General features: G+C 51.5%; 1 protein-coding gene across 1 annotated transcript in view; it reads right to left on the bottom strand.

The window, feature by feature from the left end:
* RYR2 (ryanodine receptor 2) overlaps window positions 1-17,191 on the bottom strand; it is a 3,854,281-nt gene that overhangs the window by 540,388 nt on the left and 3,296,702 nt on the right. The gene's annotated exons all lie outside the window — the stretch shown is intronic.

Raw genomic sequence — 17,191 nt, 5'->3', positions numbered from 1 at the left:
CTCCACCACGAACGCGTCTCCTAAGGCTTCTTTTGGAGGAAATTCCAGCGAGCAGAACCTCTCACACTTCCGGTTGACACTGGAGGGGCAGAGATCCACTTGAGGGTTCCCCCGAAGGACGAAGATCTCCAGGAGAATCTCCTGAGCCAACTCCCACTCGTGAGAGATCGCTCTCTGCCTTCTCAGAGCGTCCACCATCTCGTTTTTGTCTCCGGCCAGATGAACTGCCGAGATCGAAACTTCCTGCTGGATTGCCCAGAACCAGAGCTGCATCGCCTCCCTGCACAGACGAAGTGACCCTGCCCCCCCCCTTTTTGTTGAGGTAGTGCATGGCCACCGTGTTGCCGTCAGGATCAGGACATTCTTCCCTCACACAGTTGGCAGAAAAGCCTTCTGGGTTAGCCTGACGGCCCTCAGCTCCAACAGATTGATATGGAGTCTGGACTCCGATAGAGACCAACGACCGCTGACTGTCAACTCATTGGCATGAGCTCCCCATCCTGTGAGGGATGCGTCCGTCACGATCGTCACCTCTGGCCAGGGTAGCCAAAATGGAGCCCCCTTCTTCAGATTGTCTTCGACGGCCCACCACAGAAGGTTCTGGGTGACTGAGGACGGCACCTGAACAGGGTCCGACAACCTGCCGGAGGACTGAGACCACTGGAGCTTGAGTGCCCATTGCAAAGATTTCATCCGCAGCCTGGTCTCTGGCACCAGAAGAATGCAGGATGCCATGAGGTCGAGCAATCTCAAGAACTCGAACGCTGGGAGACTCTGGGCAAGCTGAAACTTGTGCACCATCTGCTGAATGTGATGAGCCCTCACCTGGGGAGGAAAACACTGCCAGAGGGACGTGTCGAGCACAGCTCCGATGTACTGGAGCCTCTGAGTTGGTGTCAAATGGGACTTCTTTAAGTTGAGGGAGAAGCCCAGCTTGTGGAGGGAGTGGCAGGTGACTGACAGATGATCCAGGACTTGCTTGGGAGAGCGCGCCCTGATCAACCAATCGTCCAGGTGGGGGTAGACGTGAATCCCCCCATCTCCTGAGGTGCGCTGCCACCACTACCATGAGCTTGGTGAAGACTCTCGGGGCGGAGGTCAATCCGAACGGCAGGACCCGAAACTGAAAGTGCGAGTCGCCAACCGCGAACCTCAGGTACTTCTTGTGCTTTGGATGTATCGGCACATGAAAATAAGCGTCCTTGAGGTCGAGAGACACCAACCAGTCCTGAAGTTGAAGGGCCTGGAGGACTTGAGAGAGAGTAACCATCTTGAACTTGTCCTGCCTGAGGAGTTTGTTAAAAACGCGCAAGTCCATGATGGGTCTCAAACCCCCGTCTTTTTTGGAAATCAAAAAATAAGGGGAATACCATCCCTTGTTCCTCTCCGCTACAGGCACCAGTTCTATGGCGCCTTTCTCCAGCAGGGATTGAATTTCCTGCGCAAGGAGCGAATCTGGACTCTTCAAAGAGAGATTCCACAGTGGATTGTCTTGAGGCCTCTGCCGGAAAGGAAGACAGTAACCGTGGGTTATGATCTCCAGAACCCACACATCTGCAAGATGCTGCGCCAGCCTTCCCCCAACCGGCGAACCATGGGACATGGCCTCATGACTGAGCTGAAGCGGCTGCGACGTTACCGGAGGGCAAAAAGGCAACAGCCTGAGCGGCCTTGGCACCTCGAGTACCTTGTTTTTCACCTCTGGCACTCCTACGGTGGCCCCTTTGACTGGCAACTCCTCTCGCTTTACCAAAGGATGAGTAATAACGAAAGGAACCTCCCCTCCATTGCTGTCCCCTAGGACAAAAAGGCGGAGATTGGCGAACTGCAGCGCCCAACGACTACGCTGCAGCTTGGAGGTCTGCAACCTCTCAAAGCTCTCGCCAGCCTTGCTGCCAAAAAGATGTTCTCCGTCAAAGGGCATGTTGAGGAGTTGGGCCTGCACTTCAGGAGCAAACACCGACTTCCGCAACCACGCATTGCGGTGCTCACCGCCATGGACCGGCTGATGCAATCTGCCATGTCCAAACCCGACGGAACGGCCTCACACATGGCATCCTTGCCATCCTGAACCATGGCAAGGAAACCATCCCGTTCGTCCCCTTCGGGAATATGTTCAGCCGCTGAGGAAACACAGTTCCACAGAGTGTGCGTGAAACGTGACAAGGCACAGAGTTGGCCACCTGAAGCGCTATACCCCCTGAAGAAAAGACTTTCTTCGCCCAGCCGTCAAAACGCTTGTCGTCCCTATCAGGAGGGATGGTAGGATAAGACGCCTGTTTTGCCGGGGCCGTAGCCACCTGCACCACCAAACTCTCCAGAGTGGGGTGCTTGGTCAAGTAGGAGGGGTCGCTACTGGCTGGGCGGTATTTTCGTGGCAAAGACTTGCCCACTGCCGGGAGACTCTCCGGAGCAGTCCAAGCCGCCGCCACCCTCCTCTGTAGAGCCATATGGAACGGCAGTACTGGGTCAGTTTGTGGACCTTGGTCGAGGATATCCATAAGGTCATCCTGAAGAAAATCCCCTGGGGGAGCAGACCATCCCAAGTACTCAGTGACCCTAGACATAAGGCGCTGGTACGAGGAGTCGGCATGATTGCCATGCTCAGGCCTACAAAACTCCATCTCTGGAGAGGTGCCCAGCCCACTGGCATCGTGCAGGGACTGCCGCAGGTCCTCAATCTGGCCATGGCCCGAGAGAATCTCGTCTGGCACCGTATCAGGAACCATGCCATCATCAGAGCCCTCCTCCACCTCTGAAATAAACTCAAGCTGGCGGTAAGAAGGCACAGAATGTGGAACAAAGCCATGCTTGACCTTGGCCAGAGCCTTTCTAGGGGGTTCCACCGAGCTCCGGGATACCCCCGTCGAAACAGCCTCGAAATGCATTGAGGGAGTCGACACAGGCCTCGAGGCTGGAGCCCCGAGCGTGTCCCTCGACAGCCTGGGCACTGATGGCGTCGACGACTTCTTCGGAGGCTGGGCCTCGAAAGAGCCCGACAACTACCTCGGCGCCACCTGCGTCAATATCTTCCTCAAAGACACCACAGGTGCACACGGTCTCGAGCGCATCGAGGACCGGGACCTGGACCGAGCATGACGAGAATGATTCCCCTTGTCCGAGCGGGACCTCTCCCGCGAATCGTGCCGACCACCCGAGCCCGAAGGAGTGCGAGCAGTGTCTCTCGACCAATCACGTCTGACCCCACTCTGAGGCGCGTACGGACCGGTGCCCTGCGATTCGAGAATCGCTAACATTTTCTTCCCGACGGAAGCCCATTCCTCCAGCGTCGCATGCTTGGTGGGATAAGCGACCCGCCGACAGGATGGGGAAGGCGACCGATGACGCCACTTCCGGGAGTGCCTTGAAGAGGCAGAGGAGTGGCGGGACCGACTCCGTGACCGAGACCCACTGGACTTCCGACGACGATGCAGAGAGTCGCCCCTCGAATCATCTGTCGAAAGCCCCACAGACTTCGACTTCCGCTTGGACACCTTACCTACCGACAACTTCTTATTGCGCTCCCGCAAGGCTTTAGACGTGAGCGACTGGCAGTCGACACAGTCATCTGTGTCATGGGCCTCCCTGAGGCACCAGAGGCAGGCGTCGTGCAAGTCCGTCACCAATATCTTGGACCCACAGTCCCCGCACTTCTTAAATCCCGGACGCGGGGTGGAAGATGAGGTAGACATCTTCATGAAGAATATACTTCACAATACGAACAGGTTTGAAGAACCGAGAAAGAACAGAAACTCCAAAGAGTCGAGCTGTGCCGAGATCTCCGAAGCGAACATGTTCACGGAAAAAACGGAACTGAGGCTACGGTCATACTTTTTTTTTTTTTTAACTTCTTTTTATTGGTTTTACAACATAACCCCCTCTCTTCCCTCTTCCTCCCCCCTCCCTCTCCCCAAAGGCAGCCGCAGTATGTTTATGGTCCGATGCCTCCTCGGGCCTGGCTCAAACAGATGTCGAGTTTATAGTGGGGGGCCGGTCTCTTGGCGACCTCCCTTCTTTCCCTGGGAGTTTCCTCTGCTTTCGTCCATGTGTGTATTCGCTGGCCTTTCCAGGTAGGATTGCATTGTTCAGTGTGTGCGTTGGTCCCGATCCCGTCTCCTTCTTCCCATTTCTTCCCTTTTTCTAAGTTATGTGGTGCCCCTTCGGCGTGAGCGGGCCAATTTCTTAATTTCCTGAGTCGCTTGGGTCGTCCGTGTCATCCCTGCTTCTGCTGCCAAACAGGTCCTGCACCAGAGAGTTCCATGCCAGTAGTCTGGTCCCACTGTTGCTCTCCCCCTTTTGCGTGGCTCTCGCCCAGACTGCTGTCTCTGCTATTGCCCATTTTTGTAGGTCGGCCCACCAGCCCTCCCTCGAGGGGCCTTCGCTCTTGTTCCATGCCATCGCTATGCGGCGCTTCGCTAATATTGTCATCAAGTCTTTCATTTTTGCCACATGTGACATCTGCCGGTGCCCCCTTGGGAACAGGCCCAATAAATATGTTGCTGGCGATCTTGCCGGCATATGTATATCTGCTGTCAGCGCCTTTTCTTTCACCATATTCCAGAAGTCTGTTATCTGCGGGCATGACCAGAACATGTGCACCATGTCGGCTTGTTCGTCTCCACAGCGCGGGCAGCACCGGGTCTGTCCGTCTCTCATCCTCGACATTCTCTTGGGAGTTAGGTATGCTCTATGCACTATGTAGATTTGCAGTTGTCTAAACCTGGCGTTCCTGGACACATTTTTTGTGTACGTGAGGACTTTGTTCCATTCCTCATCTTCGAAGGGTTGTTGTAGTTCTTCCTCCCATTTCGTTCGTGCTTTTAATGTCTTTTTGTTGGTGTATCCCAGTAGTTGCTCGTAGAGTCTGGACACAGTGTGTCCTCCCTCGGAAACATCATACCATGCATCTAGTTCTCCTTCGGTGCCCTCAGGCTCCGGCATGGTGTTCCACCTCTCCTTTATTGTCCGAACTAGGCTATTGTACAGGATGAATTGGCCCCTGTGTACATCTTGTTCATCCATCAGGGTCTGGAATTCAACCCATTGTCCGTCACGCCACAGGTCCCCTACTTGTGCTACTCCTTTGTCTTCCCATTGTGCTCTATACGTGGCCAGGCTGGCCACTCGGGTGTCTACCAGCCCCGCCAGTGGGATATGTCTTGAGCAGGGGTCTCGTATGCCTTGTGTCTTCCAGGCTCTTTTCCATAGTGTCCGGCCTAGTTGGGCTATATTGGGTAGGTCTTTGGCTTGGGCGGCTTTTATCCATAGTAGTTCTCTCAGGTGGTATCTCCGGAGTGTTGGTCCCATAAGTATTGTGTCTATCGAGGTCTCTTCACCCAGCCATCTCACCACAAATTGGAGTTGTGCTGCCAAGTAGTAGTATTCAAAATCTGGGAGTTTAATGCCCCCCCATTCGTAGCTTCTTTGTAGTGTGTCTAGTGCCACCTTGTTTCTCCCCCCTCCCCACAGGAAGGTTCTCGCCATGGTGTGTAGGTGTTTGAAGAAGGACCTTGGTATGTTATATGGGATGTTTGTAAAGTAATATGAGTCGGGGTAGGACCGTCATTTTTAGCAGTGCCGCCCGGCCTATCATGCCCAACGGCAACGTCTGCCAGAATTTCATGGCGTTTTCGATTTTGTCTAGGGCTACTTGTGTGTTACCTGCATGTGTTTCCATGGTGTCGTGGTAAATGTCCACTCCCAGGTATTTGAAGGTGTTCGGGGCCCATGTGATACCCAAGTGCGGCAATTGATCCGTCGGTATTGCGCGTAGGCCTGCCAGGGGAAACAGTAAGGATTTTTCCCTGTTGACCACTATTCCGGACAGCCTACCAAACGCGCGCAGCGCCTCCAGCAAGTCCTGCAGGTGGGTGCGTGGATTCTGTATGTAGAGGAGTATATCGTCTGCGTATATGGATATCTGGTGTATTTCCCCATCTATCTCTATGCCCATTTCTTTGTAGTGCATTCTTAGGAATACTGCGAACGGCTCCAGGGCCAGAATATATAACATTGGGGACAGGGGGCATCCCTGTTTTGTGCCTCGCTCTATGCTCCATTCCCTAGAAACTTGTCTACCCGTCTTGACTCTTGCTCTCGGGTCCTTGTATAGTAGTTCTATCCATCGTGTAAACCCTCGTCCGATCCCGTAATGGGTGAGCGTTCCCAGGAGCCAGTCCCATCCCACTGAGTCGAATGCTTTAATTGCATCTAGTGAGGCTACGGCACACTCCCCTCCCTCTTGGTTCGTTTTTTCTATAACATAATGGAGTCTGCGTAGGTTCCAGGACGTGTTTCGTTCTGGCACGTACCCTGTCTGGTCTGTGTGGATCAGGGTGGGTAGCACTCTTTTAAGGCGGTTAGCTAATGCCGCCGTCAGGATCTTGGAGTCCTGGTTTATTAGGGAGATCGGTCTGTAGGAGCCGCATTCGAGGGGCGGCTTACCTGGTTTAAGGATCGGGATTATTATAGATTCTGACATGCTATTCAGGAGTCTTCCTTTCTCATATGCTTCTTCTAGTGTTTCTAGCAGTCTCGGGGCTATGTCGTTTTTGTATTGTTTATAAAATTCCCCCGGGAGCCCATCTGGCCCCGCAGATTTCCCTGTCGGCAGCTGGGCGATCACGTCTGTTAGTTCCTCTACAGTGAGAGGGGCGTCTAACATTTGGGCCTGTTCCTCCGTCAATTGTGGGAGTCTGATTTCCGCGAGGGCTTCCTCTAGGTCCCCTTCTTCCGCCTCCCGGACCCTGGAGTATAAGTCCTCGTAAAATTGCGAGAACACCTCGTTTATTCCCTCTTGGGATCTAATCACCTCTCCCTGACTATTTTGAATTTCATTAATCGGCTCCCGCCTAGTTTCCTGTTTGGTTAGCCAGGCCAGGAGCCTGCCAGGCTTGTCCCCCTCAGCATGTAGTTTCTGTATATATTTCCCATAGTCGAGCCGCCCTAATCTTTCCCAGGTCTCCGCACACTGTTGTCGCAGGGTGGTGAGGTTCTCTCGTTCCGCCCCTTTCTGCCCCGCTTGTCCTTCGGCCTTCTCGATTTTCTTTTCTAGCTCATCTAGTTGTGCTAGGGTTTCTCGCCTGAGACCTCCCATTTTCCCCATCGCCTCACCTCTGACTACCACCTTAAAGGCCTCCCAGACCGTTCCTGTGCTTTCCACACTACCCACATTATGTTCGAAATAGTCTTCTATTACGTTTTGGATGTGTTCCTGGAAGCCTACGTCCGATAATGCCTCTGCCCTTAATCTCCACGTGGGTATAGGGGCTCTCCTGTGTGTGTGCGCCCATGTGATTCTCAGGGGGGCGTGGTCAGATAGGGTTCGCGCGTGTATGTGTGCCTCAGTAAATTCCCCTAGTGTCTCCTTGCCCGTAAACAGGTAGTCTATCCGTGTGAATGTCCCATGTGGGGCACTATAATGCGTGTATCCCCTCTCTTCCCCATGTACCTTCCTCCAGATGTCTTCGAGGTCGAGTTGGTCTAGTGTCTGTCGTAGTGCTCTCGCTGGTGGCGCCGCTCTCTTGTACTTATTGTCCGACCTATCCAGCCGGGGGTCCAATGTACAATTGTGATCGCCTGCCCAGATCACCGTTGCATTCCTGTACGGGGCCAGCCGGGACAGAAGCGTCCTGAAGAAGGCCGTGGCGTAATGTTTGGGAGCATAGGTGTTCACCAGGCATATCTCCCGATTTTCTAGCATCCCGTGGACTACCAGGATTCTGCCTTCCACGTCTTTTTCCTGGTTGATGAGCTGGAATGGGACGCCCGGGGCGACCCAGGTTATTACTCCCCTTGCGTAATTAGAATATGTTGCACTATACATCTGACCTCCCCATTTTTTCTTTATTTTAGCTTGTTTTTCGGCCGTTAGGTGCGTTTCCTGCAACAGTGCAATGTGGGTCCTCATTTTGTTCAACCAGGTATAAATTCTCAGCCTCTTGACATATGCATTCATCCCTCTGACGTTCCACGTGACAATCCTCAGGTCATCTCGGTCCTTGTGGGGATTAGCGCTCGCGGTCTGTTTTTCCCCATGGGCCCGCTCAGTGTCTTATTCTCTTGGTTTGCTCTTGTCGGGGATTTGTGTCCCTTTCTCTGGCTGTTGAGTTTTGAATCGTCTATTCGTCCGCTTTCTCGGGTTGGTTCTCTTGCTGTTGGCTGCACTCTGTTGTGGACGGTCTTACCTTGTGCTTTCCACCAGCTCTTTGTTTGTGGGTGCTGCTCCCTGAATTTGCTTTTCATGCCGATTCTTTGTGTGTGACAACTGTTGTTTCCTTTTCTGCTCTTCTTCTTTCCTTGCGGGCTTAGCCTTAACTTTCGAACTATTATAACTATTAACCTAAATAACATCAACAAACGCCCAGCCTCCCCCCATCTGCTCGGGCTCCACCGCTCTCCAGGTGCCGCTTCTTCCTCCTCGGGCATGCCTGTCACGGCGTAGTGTCTTGAAACTGACACTATAGACTTTGTTTTTACTGGGGTTTCTCTGTGGGTCTTGGCGGTTCCACTTCCCTGAGTCTTGTGCTCCCTTTGTAAGTCTCTTTACTGTAGGCTTTTCAACTTGGAGGCTGTCGGTTTCCCCATTTCGGTATTTCCCGGTAGGGTGTCTCTACCGCCTTGTTCCCGTAGTGTTGGATTCGCATGTCGTGCTCAGTTCTAGTCCCTGTTTTGCCGGGGGGGGGTTTCTGTTTCTCTCTGCCAACTGCGGAATCCCTCGTTGGTCCATCCACTCCTGGGCGTCGGTCGTTGTCTCGAAGATCTGTGTCTTTCCGTCATGCAGTATTTTTAGTTTGGCTGGGTACAGCAGCATAAATTTCACCCCTGCCGCTCGAAGGCACTCTTTGGTCTGCCAGAACTGGGCTCTCTGTCTTTGTACGAGAACCGTATAGTCTGGATATATTGTTATCCTGGCCCCGTTTCTTGTTATGTTCCCTCCTTCTCTTGAGAAAGTCAGGATTTTTTCCCTGTCCTTGAAGTTCATGATTTTTGCTATCATTGGTCTTGGTGGTGCTCCTGGGCGCGGTTTCTTAGTTAGCGCCCGGTGTGCCCTCTCTACTACGAAGCCTTGGGACAGGGTCTCAGCTCCCACTTCTTGGATCAGGAGGTTCTCTATGTAGTTCGTGGGGTCTCTACCTTCCTCCCCCTCTGGCAGCCCCACTATGCGTACGTTGTTGCGCCGGGCCCTGCCTTCTGCGTCTTCAGCTCTGCGTTCTAGTATATTGATTCTCTCCAGTGCCTCCGACATTTGTGTTCGCAAGGTGGTTACTTCCACTGAGTTGCTCTGTACTTGTTGTTCTACTGTTGTCATCCTCTCCGCCAGGTTCCTCGTATCTTGTCTGAGGAGTCCTACATCCACCATCACTGCGTCCAGCTTGCCTTCTATCGACGTCTTTAACGCCCCTATGGCCTCTAATATGCTGCCTTCCACTTGCCTGATCTCTCCTTGCGTGGCGTATGGCTCCGGCGTAGCTTTCTCCCCTGCCTCCGGTTGCTGGTCATCACTTTTGCGGGCAAATGTCTCCATGACTGTTTGTCTTCCTCTGCCGCTTTTTGGCTTGTCTGGCATGCTGGTACCTGCTACTCTTGGCCTGCAGTTGGGTCCTGCTTGGTCGGGGTCTGTTTGCGCTTCGGTGAGTTCTTACACGGTCCTCGCACTCACTTTCGCACTTTCCTGCGTGTGTTGGCTTTTAGTGAGCGTCTTCCTTCTGTTTCTTTTCCCCCGTTGTCCGTTTGCCGTGTCTCTCTGTAGTGTTCTCTTCCCGCACGCCTGTGGGTACTTGCAGTCTGTGTTTAGCGTGGGGCGGCTCTTCCCCTAGTCTCTGCCTTTGTTCTGGTGTTGTGGCGGGGGGTCCGTCGTGTCTGGTGGATTTGTGGCTCGTAGTTACTGTTGAGGTACTGCCCCGTGAGTTATGTTCTCTCACCCGCTTACTAGTGGTCTTTGGGGCAGCCGATTGGGCCGGGGTCTGGGTCTGTGTGCATTTCTTTTGCACACCTCGTTATGTCGGTGGCTACCTCTCTCCTCTGTGCTGTCCCTGTTGGGCCTCGGCTCCCCTCGCAGGCTCCGCAGTCTGTCTCTTGTTTCCCCGGTCTTCGTTCTGATGACTCGGCGCTGCCTCACCTCTCAGGATCTCTCGCTGCTCTGCCGGGTCTCCGCTGCTGCTGCTCACCTCCGCGTCGGCAGGGGAGGGCTCTTCTTCGGTCCGATCTGTGGGCCGCCTCCCATTCATGGGTCGCGACGTTTTTACCTTCTCCAGTTCGGTGCCACGCGATTTCTTGCAGTGCTCGGGCTCCTCCTTCACCTGCTGCCGTCGGTACCATGTCCTTCCGCCGCTCGGGGTGGTGCTCCGGTCCTGCTCGGGCCGGGTGTTGGTCTGCTGTCTCCCTCGGCTCCGCTCTGTACCGGCAGGGAAGGGCTCTTTTTCGGTCTGGTCTGTAGACCGCCTCTCGTCCTCCGCTGCCTCGCCTCTTGGGATCTCTCGTTGCTCTGCTGGGTCTCCGCTGCTGCAGTTCACCTCCACGTCTGCAGGGAAGGGCTCTTCTTCGGTCCGGTCTGTGGGCCGTCTTACGTTCTCCACTGCCTCGCCTCTCGGGTTCCCTCGTCGCTCTGCTGGGTCTCCGCTGCTGCTGCACACCTCCGCGTCGGCAGGGGAGGGCTCTTCTTCGGTCCGGTCTGTGGGCCGCCTCCCGTTCTTCACTACCTCGCCCCTCGGGCTCACCTCCGCATCGGCAGGGAAGGGCTCTTCTTCGGTCCGGTCTGTGGGCTGCCTCACGTTCTCCACTGCCTCGCCTCTCGGGATCCCTCGTTGCTCTGCTGGGTCTCCGTTGCTGTTGCTCACCTCCGCGTCGGCAGGGAAGGGCTCTCCTTCGGTCCGATCTGTGGGCCGCCTCCTGTTCTTGAGCCACGCCGTCTTTACCTTCTCCGGTTCGGTACCGCGTTGCTGCGTGCAATGTTGTCTCGGGTTCTTCCTCTGCCTGCTGCGGTTGGTGCCTCGTGTTTCCGCCGCTCTGGTGGTACTCCGGTCCTGCCTGGGCTGGATGTTGGCCGGCTATCTCACCCGGCACCGCTCTTCTCCTTCGGTCCTTCTTCGTGTGTTGGGACGCAGGTCGCTATTTCAGCGTTGTGCGCCCGCCATTTTGTTGGTGGTGCCGCGCGTCTCTCCCTCTTCCCGTTTTCACTCTTCCGACCTCCGTTTTTTCTCGGGTCTTCTCCCGTGTGTGCCTTGGGTCTTCCGATGCCTTTTCCTGGCGTTTGTTCGGTTTTCTACACTTTATTTTCGCCTTTCTCAGGATCGTTAGTCGGATCTAGTGGGAGCCTCTCGGAGTCTGCTCACGCTTGCATGGCCGCCAAGCCACGCCCCCGAGGCTACGGTCATACTTATAACATCCAGTGACGTTGGCCGTCGGAGGAGGACCTCGAGGGCGGCGTATCGACGTCATCGACGCAGACGCCGAAGATTTTCCGAAGCAGCACAGCTGTGGTGATTACATGTCATTGATATGGAATACGTCGGAGGACCCAATCCCCTCGAAAATATCCCTCTGCTCAACATGCCACGACAAGAGATGTGAAGAATATAGTCTTCATCATCAGGGCGTAGATTATTCTTGTTGCCTACACCACTTGACCCAGCATCTGTGAACAATACTCACTATATTGATAGGCTGGAGTCGGCGAGTTTGTTTGATACACTGCTTACTCAATTGGGAATCCTTAGTGTGGATCTAAAAGAACATACAGTGGACCTTCAGCAGCTCATATGGAAGATGCATACCCTATCTCCTTGACACAGGTTACATAAGTAGGCAGGTGGCAAACATTAAAGTTGCAAGCTACTAGCCAGCCAAAAAAAGTCACTTGCAATCTCAATTCTACGAATGCACATAACACACCATTTTGTACTCGCCAAGAGTCAAATATCACTAGCCACTGGTGGCAAGTATACATTTTGCACTCCAAGTAGGGATGATGATCCACTACAGTACTGGTTCAGTAAGCAATCGGACTCTCCATGACTACCTGTGAGACTTGCTCTAGAATAACTAAGCGGCATTCCTGTTGTCTGTGTACAATCTAATCGATTCTTTAGTGCTGCTGGGGCTATTGTATAAGAGCACAGGAGAAGCCTGGCAGTGCCCCATGTTCAACAATTCATATTCATTAAAATGACCCAGCATTACAAATTGAGGAAGATTATAACAATGCACATAACCATAGCCAATACTTCAGTTCTTAAAAATACTTCTTGTTTGCTTCAAGTCACAAACCAAAATGCAGATCAGTGTTGTTTAGATGGGCCAGTGGTAGCAAAATGAATAGCTCTATTAATTGACTGCTGGTGTGGGAGAGATGCGACAGTCATATCTGGAGAATAGCAAAAGCGCAACATGCTCGCCTTGGAAAGAGGCTGATGCATTATGCGCCCAGATGCCTTTGGGCCAGGTGCGCAATAGAAATAAACTAAATACAAATGGGTTGAGTGAGGCGACAAAGCTCTGCACCCCCACCCAAGCATCCAGAGTCTATAAACTGAGTAAAATATTGTGGTGATGGTAATAAGTAACATCGATTACCAAGTGATCTGAAACTTGATTCCTAATGATAACAAAGCTACAGAAAACACCTGAATTATTATTGGGATCATAATAAAATAACGAAATACTATTAGCATGTGTGGTCTGTGACGAATCGTGGGATGCAGTCACTTTTCCCCAGGAGGCAGAGGCATAGACAGGGTAGGGCGTGAGCGGGCACATCCCCAGCCAATATCTGTAAATGCCCACTCTGCAGCGCTGTGTGTGCATTTACAGATGTTGATGTCACTTTGGTGGGCACAACTACATTAGCTTTAGGTCCCATTTCATAGAGAATCCTGGCTACATCTCTGCCAGGAGCGAGCATTTCCCTGTGAGGCCAGGGAGGTAAGCCCGCTACGTGATACCCTCCCCAGAGGCAAAGTCAAGCGGAACCTCACAGGAAGAGACCCTACCCCCAGGGGATATGGTCCTCCATTTCAAAGAGTAACTCCCTAAAACACTCATCTATATATCATCACTGATAGAGGCGCAAGCTGATGTTTGTTATTACTATGAAGAAACCTTAAGTAAACTTCAAAAGAAATACTTATTTGATACTGAGAATAAGATCATGCGAGTAATACAGAGTACTGCAACAGAGAAGAAGGACTCTCTGCTGGAGAAGTCCCGCATTGTGTCTTAAATCAAGGAGGAGGAGTCCAGAGAGTGAGATAAGCCTGGGCTCTTCAAATCAGTTGTACGAGGAACGCTGAAGTGGAGAGGAACACGCTGTTGCCAAATTGGTTGGGAAACTGGCATGTACAGCCCACACGGGTGAAACCTGAACCAGAGGAAACAGAAGCACAGGAGCTGGAGACGAGCAACCGAGCACAAGGTGGTGGCATGACCGAGAGTCAGTGGACTGGGAATTCCAACTATGCCAAGACCACTTACCAGACTACAGCACGCCGTGGGTATGAAGAAGATAAGGAAACTGAGAATTCAGATGCCAACCCGACATGCAAAGGAGAGGATCACATCCTGAAGGTAGGCCCGGGGATGCTAACCCTGAGAGTTAAAGGTAACAGGGAAGGAGGAAGACCCGAGAGGGATAACGAGAATAATGAAGAAAAGCATCTTAATTGTCCCAGTTGGGACTTAATGTTACTGGAGTAGAGTAAAGAAGTGTATGAGAGCACACATACTCCATTTTAGTAAAAACGGAATAACAGAGCAAGTTAAAAATCATTGGGCCTCATTAGGACTGTGCCGGTCCGGTAACTATGGTGCCGGTAAGCCTACCGGCACCATTATTACCAGACCAGCACAGTACAGTACAACTCTGCGGGCGTATGCTGTTCCGCCCGCAGAGTTTCGCAGATGCACCGGCAGCTTTATTAACGATGCCGGTGCTTCTGTGGTCCCCATTCCCATTGAGTCCTATGGGACTCAATGGGAATGGGGATGGGGATTTACAGAATTACCGGCACCTGAATCCCCAGCCGCCGGAGTTGTAATACCCCAGTATTACCGGGAAGTCAGGCGCCAGTCATTATTTTCGGGTCTGGCTGCAAGCTGCCGGTATCACCGGCAAGCTTACCGCCAGCCCCGTAATGAGGCCCATTATCTGAACCCTCATACTCGTCTCAGTGAAAGCAGAATAACAGAGTAAGTTGAGAATCATTATTGGAACACTCATACTTGTGCCAGTAAGAGTAAAGAGGTGGAGAAAGGTGAGACACACATACCCATCCCATAAGATTAAAGATTTGGAGAGAAGTGGGAATCATTACATGAACTCTCAAACTCATCCCAGTCACTACCAAGTGGTGCAGGAGAGTGATAATTGTGGGAACAGTCCTACTTGGCTCAACCAAGTGAAAGAGTGGACATTGAATAGAGAAAGTCTCCAGTTAAACAAATGAGAAAAGAGGGAAGAAGAATCTCGGGAGGGGGAAATAAAGAGTAAAGGACATTGTTGAGAAAGCCAAAGCCCAATAACTGAACTATACGATTTCATTAAAGTAGTTACCTAGAACTAGCTGTGAATACATTACTAAAGTGAACTTGCTGAAAAGCAGACCATACGAGAAGAGAGTCATTCTCTAGTGCTTTAGTGCCAGGTTGAGTGCTCAGTTCCAATGCTAGTATTTCCTTGGTCACACCACAATTCAGGAGCAAAAGGGCTGGAGGCTTTACGTTTGGGGTCACTGCACCCACCCTCTGGAACACCCTCCCCATGGACATCAGAAATGAGCAATCGTACAATGCATTTAAAAACCCTGTAAAAACCTGGCTTTTCAATCAGTGTCTGTAACGAAAGTCTTTTTACTCTGTAATAAATGCTGTAATACCCAAGGGTTTGGGCATTATATAAATGTCATAAATACATAAATTAGCTGTTTTAATAGTGGCAGGGACAGGTTTGATTAGCACAGCAGATGAAACCTGTCTGGAGAGAAGGTGGAAGCAACACGGCAAGGACCAGGCTGAAATGGGAACAGTGGAGGGACCACTGTGTGTAGCCATAGGGTGGAGAAGGTGCCGCAACCTGAGCGGGCCGTCGGCGGACCAAAACCCAGGCAAGCCGCATAGCCATGTGTTCCTAGCTGGAGTGGGGAACATGCAAACCTCCCAAATGCAGCAGGGCGCTGCAAGAAGATTTCCCACTGGAGCGCGCTGCTCACTGCTCCAGACGCGTATCTGGAGGACAAGTGAAAGACGTAGAGCTGCATCCAGCCAACTTAAAGGAGCAAAGCAGCACCAGTGAGTGTGAGACAGGGAACACACAAACCGAGGTACTCCAGGGGCATGAAGGGAATATTGAATGCTAACAAACTAATATTAAATACAAAACTGAAGAGAAAAGATGGAAACAATGAGAAATGACAGCACAAGTGGAAAACGAATGAAGTGCTATAGTGGAAACAGAAAAATGTTCTAAGAAGTGTTAAAAGAGCTATTGTGAAAGCTGTGAAAGACGCTAAGAAGCATTCATGAGCAAAGTGAAAGATGGCAATGAATCTCTCTGAACAGAAAACAAGTGTAAAGGTCAAGTTGCAGAACCTGAATGGGCAAGGTGAAAGCAAGGTGGTGGACAGGAGTTAATGTCACTGAATAAGGTGAACCCCAGTTGTGGCAAAGCATACAGATTGTCAAGATACTAGTTGTGGCATAGCCAAAAGATTGCCAAGGGGGAAAACCACAGCACATGTTAAAATGCTGGCTTGGAAAACCTCTGCTGGACAAAGAAAACGAGAAGCTTCACGGAGTGCCACGAGTTATCGGTTGTGTGCCCTATAATGGGTGGACCGTGTGGTCCGACAACTGTGCCCAGACTGAGTAGCTCAGCTTGGGAGAGAGCCAAGAGAAGCCTTAAGATAAAAGCTGTGTGGTACAAGTGCTGAAGTGAAAGAAAGCACGTGTTGGAATTATCCCAAAAGCTCTATATATTGAAGGTGTTCTTGAAAGACAAGAGAATTGAACTGTGCTGAACTTGGGGAAGGGAACCCCGAGAGGTTTTAAAAATGTGTTGCCTTGGGGAAAGGAACCCCAAGGTTTTGTGTGGAACTATTTTGAAAGTGGGAAAGGTAACCCAGAGACTGTTTGGAACTGTGTTGAACTTGGGGAAATGAGCCTTGAGGTATTTTTGTAGAACTGATTTGAACTTGGGGCAGAGGGCGCTGAAAGCAAGCCAGAGCTGGGAGAAGCTCAGAACTTTATTTTGGAACACTGTTTCTTTTGGTGCTGACATCCCCCACATTCTATATCTTTAGTTGTGAGGGCAAGTATAGGTTTTGGATACAGACAGACTTAAGTTGAACTCACTGACACAGACTATCCTTAGTTTCTTTAGGTAGGGACTCCCCACCTTAGCATAGAGCAAGTTAAGCCTTACTCCATCCTGACATATACAAATAAAGTCCTTTTTGTTAAGAAAGTGAATCTTTTGTCCGTGTCTTGCTTCATGATGCCTTCACAGACCACACTTGGAATGACTCCCACTTGGGAACAAGGACTCCCAATCCCACATGGAACTCCCAGTCCAAACCACACTTTCTGTATATATGGGTGTCGGAAAAACTTCTGCATTTCCTGAAATAATTATAAGTCACAAAGATCCTTCTGTGACCCTATTGGCTTCAGGCAATGGTGAACCACGCCCGAGTACCATAATCATGGAAGACTAACATAATTTTGTTCAATCTGATGACATGCAAACATTTTGTGAATGGAGAGGGAAGTCCCTCGGTGTTAGGACAGCAAGTGCTATGCAGATGCGAGCCTCTGGAGCAGGTATGTCCTGGACGGCAGAGCTACTTCGAAACGTGGAGCCAGCAGTGATGAAAGCTGCATCGCGGGTGCCTTAACCGAGCAAGAGACTCCGGTCAAGGCGAGACACTGACTAGCAGTGGTAGGCCTGGCACCCAGCAAAGAACGCAGATACCCGAGAGGAAAGAGAAGCAAGAGATTGTGCCAAGTGTCTTTACTGCCAAAAAGGGTGCTGACAAGGAAAGAGACGCTACAAACCTGTGGAGGTGATTGAACCACAGAACTGCAGGCTTCCAGAAAATCATAAACCAACACAGGTACAAAACTCTGACTAAACCTAACGAATACACAACCCTATTGAATCAGAGAGCAAATGATACAAACATTTTCCTGAAGTGCTGGA

The sequence above is a fragment of the Ambystoma mexicanum genome, chromosome 4q (genome assembly GCF_040938575.1).
Source record: "Ambystoma mexicanum isolate Mex_15411 chromosome 4q, UKY_AmexF1_1, whole genome shotgun sequence".
Taxonomy (NCBI): domain Eukaryota; kingdom Metazoa; phylum Chordata; class Amphibia; order Caudata; family Ambystomatidae; genus Ambystoma; species Ambystoma mexicanum.
Note: the sequence above shows the minus strand (reverse complement) of the source record. Positions and strands in the feature narration are given on the sequence as shown.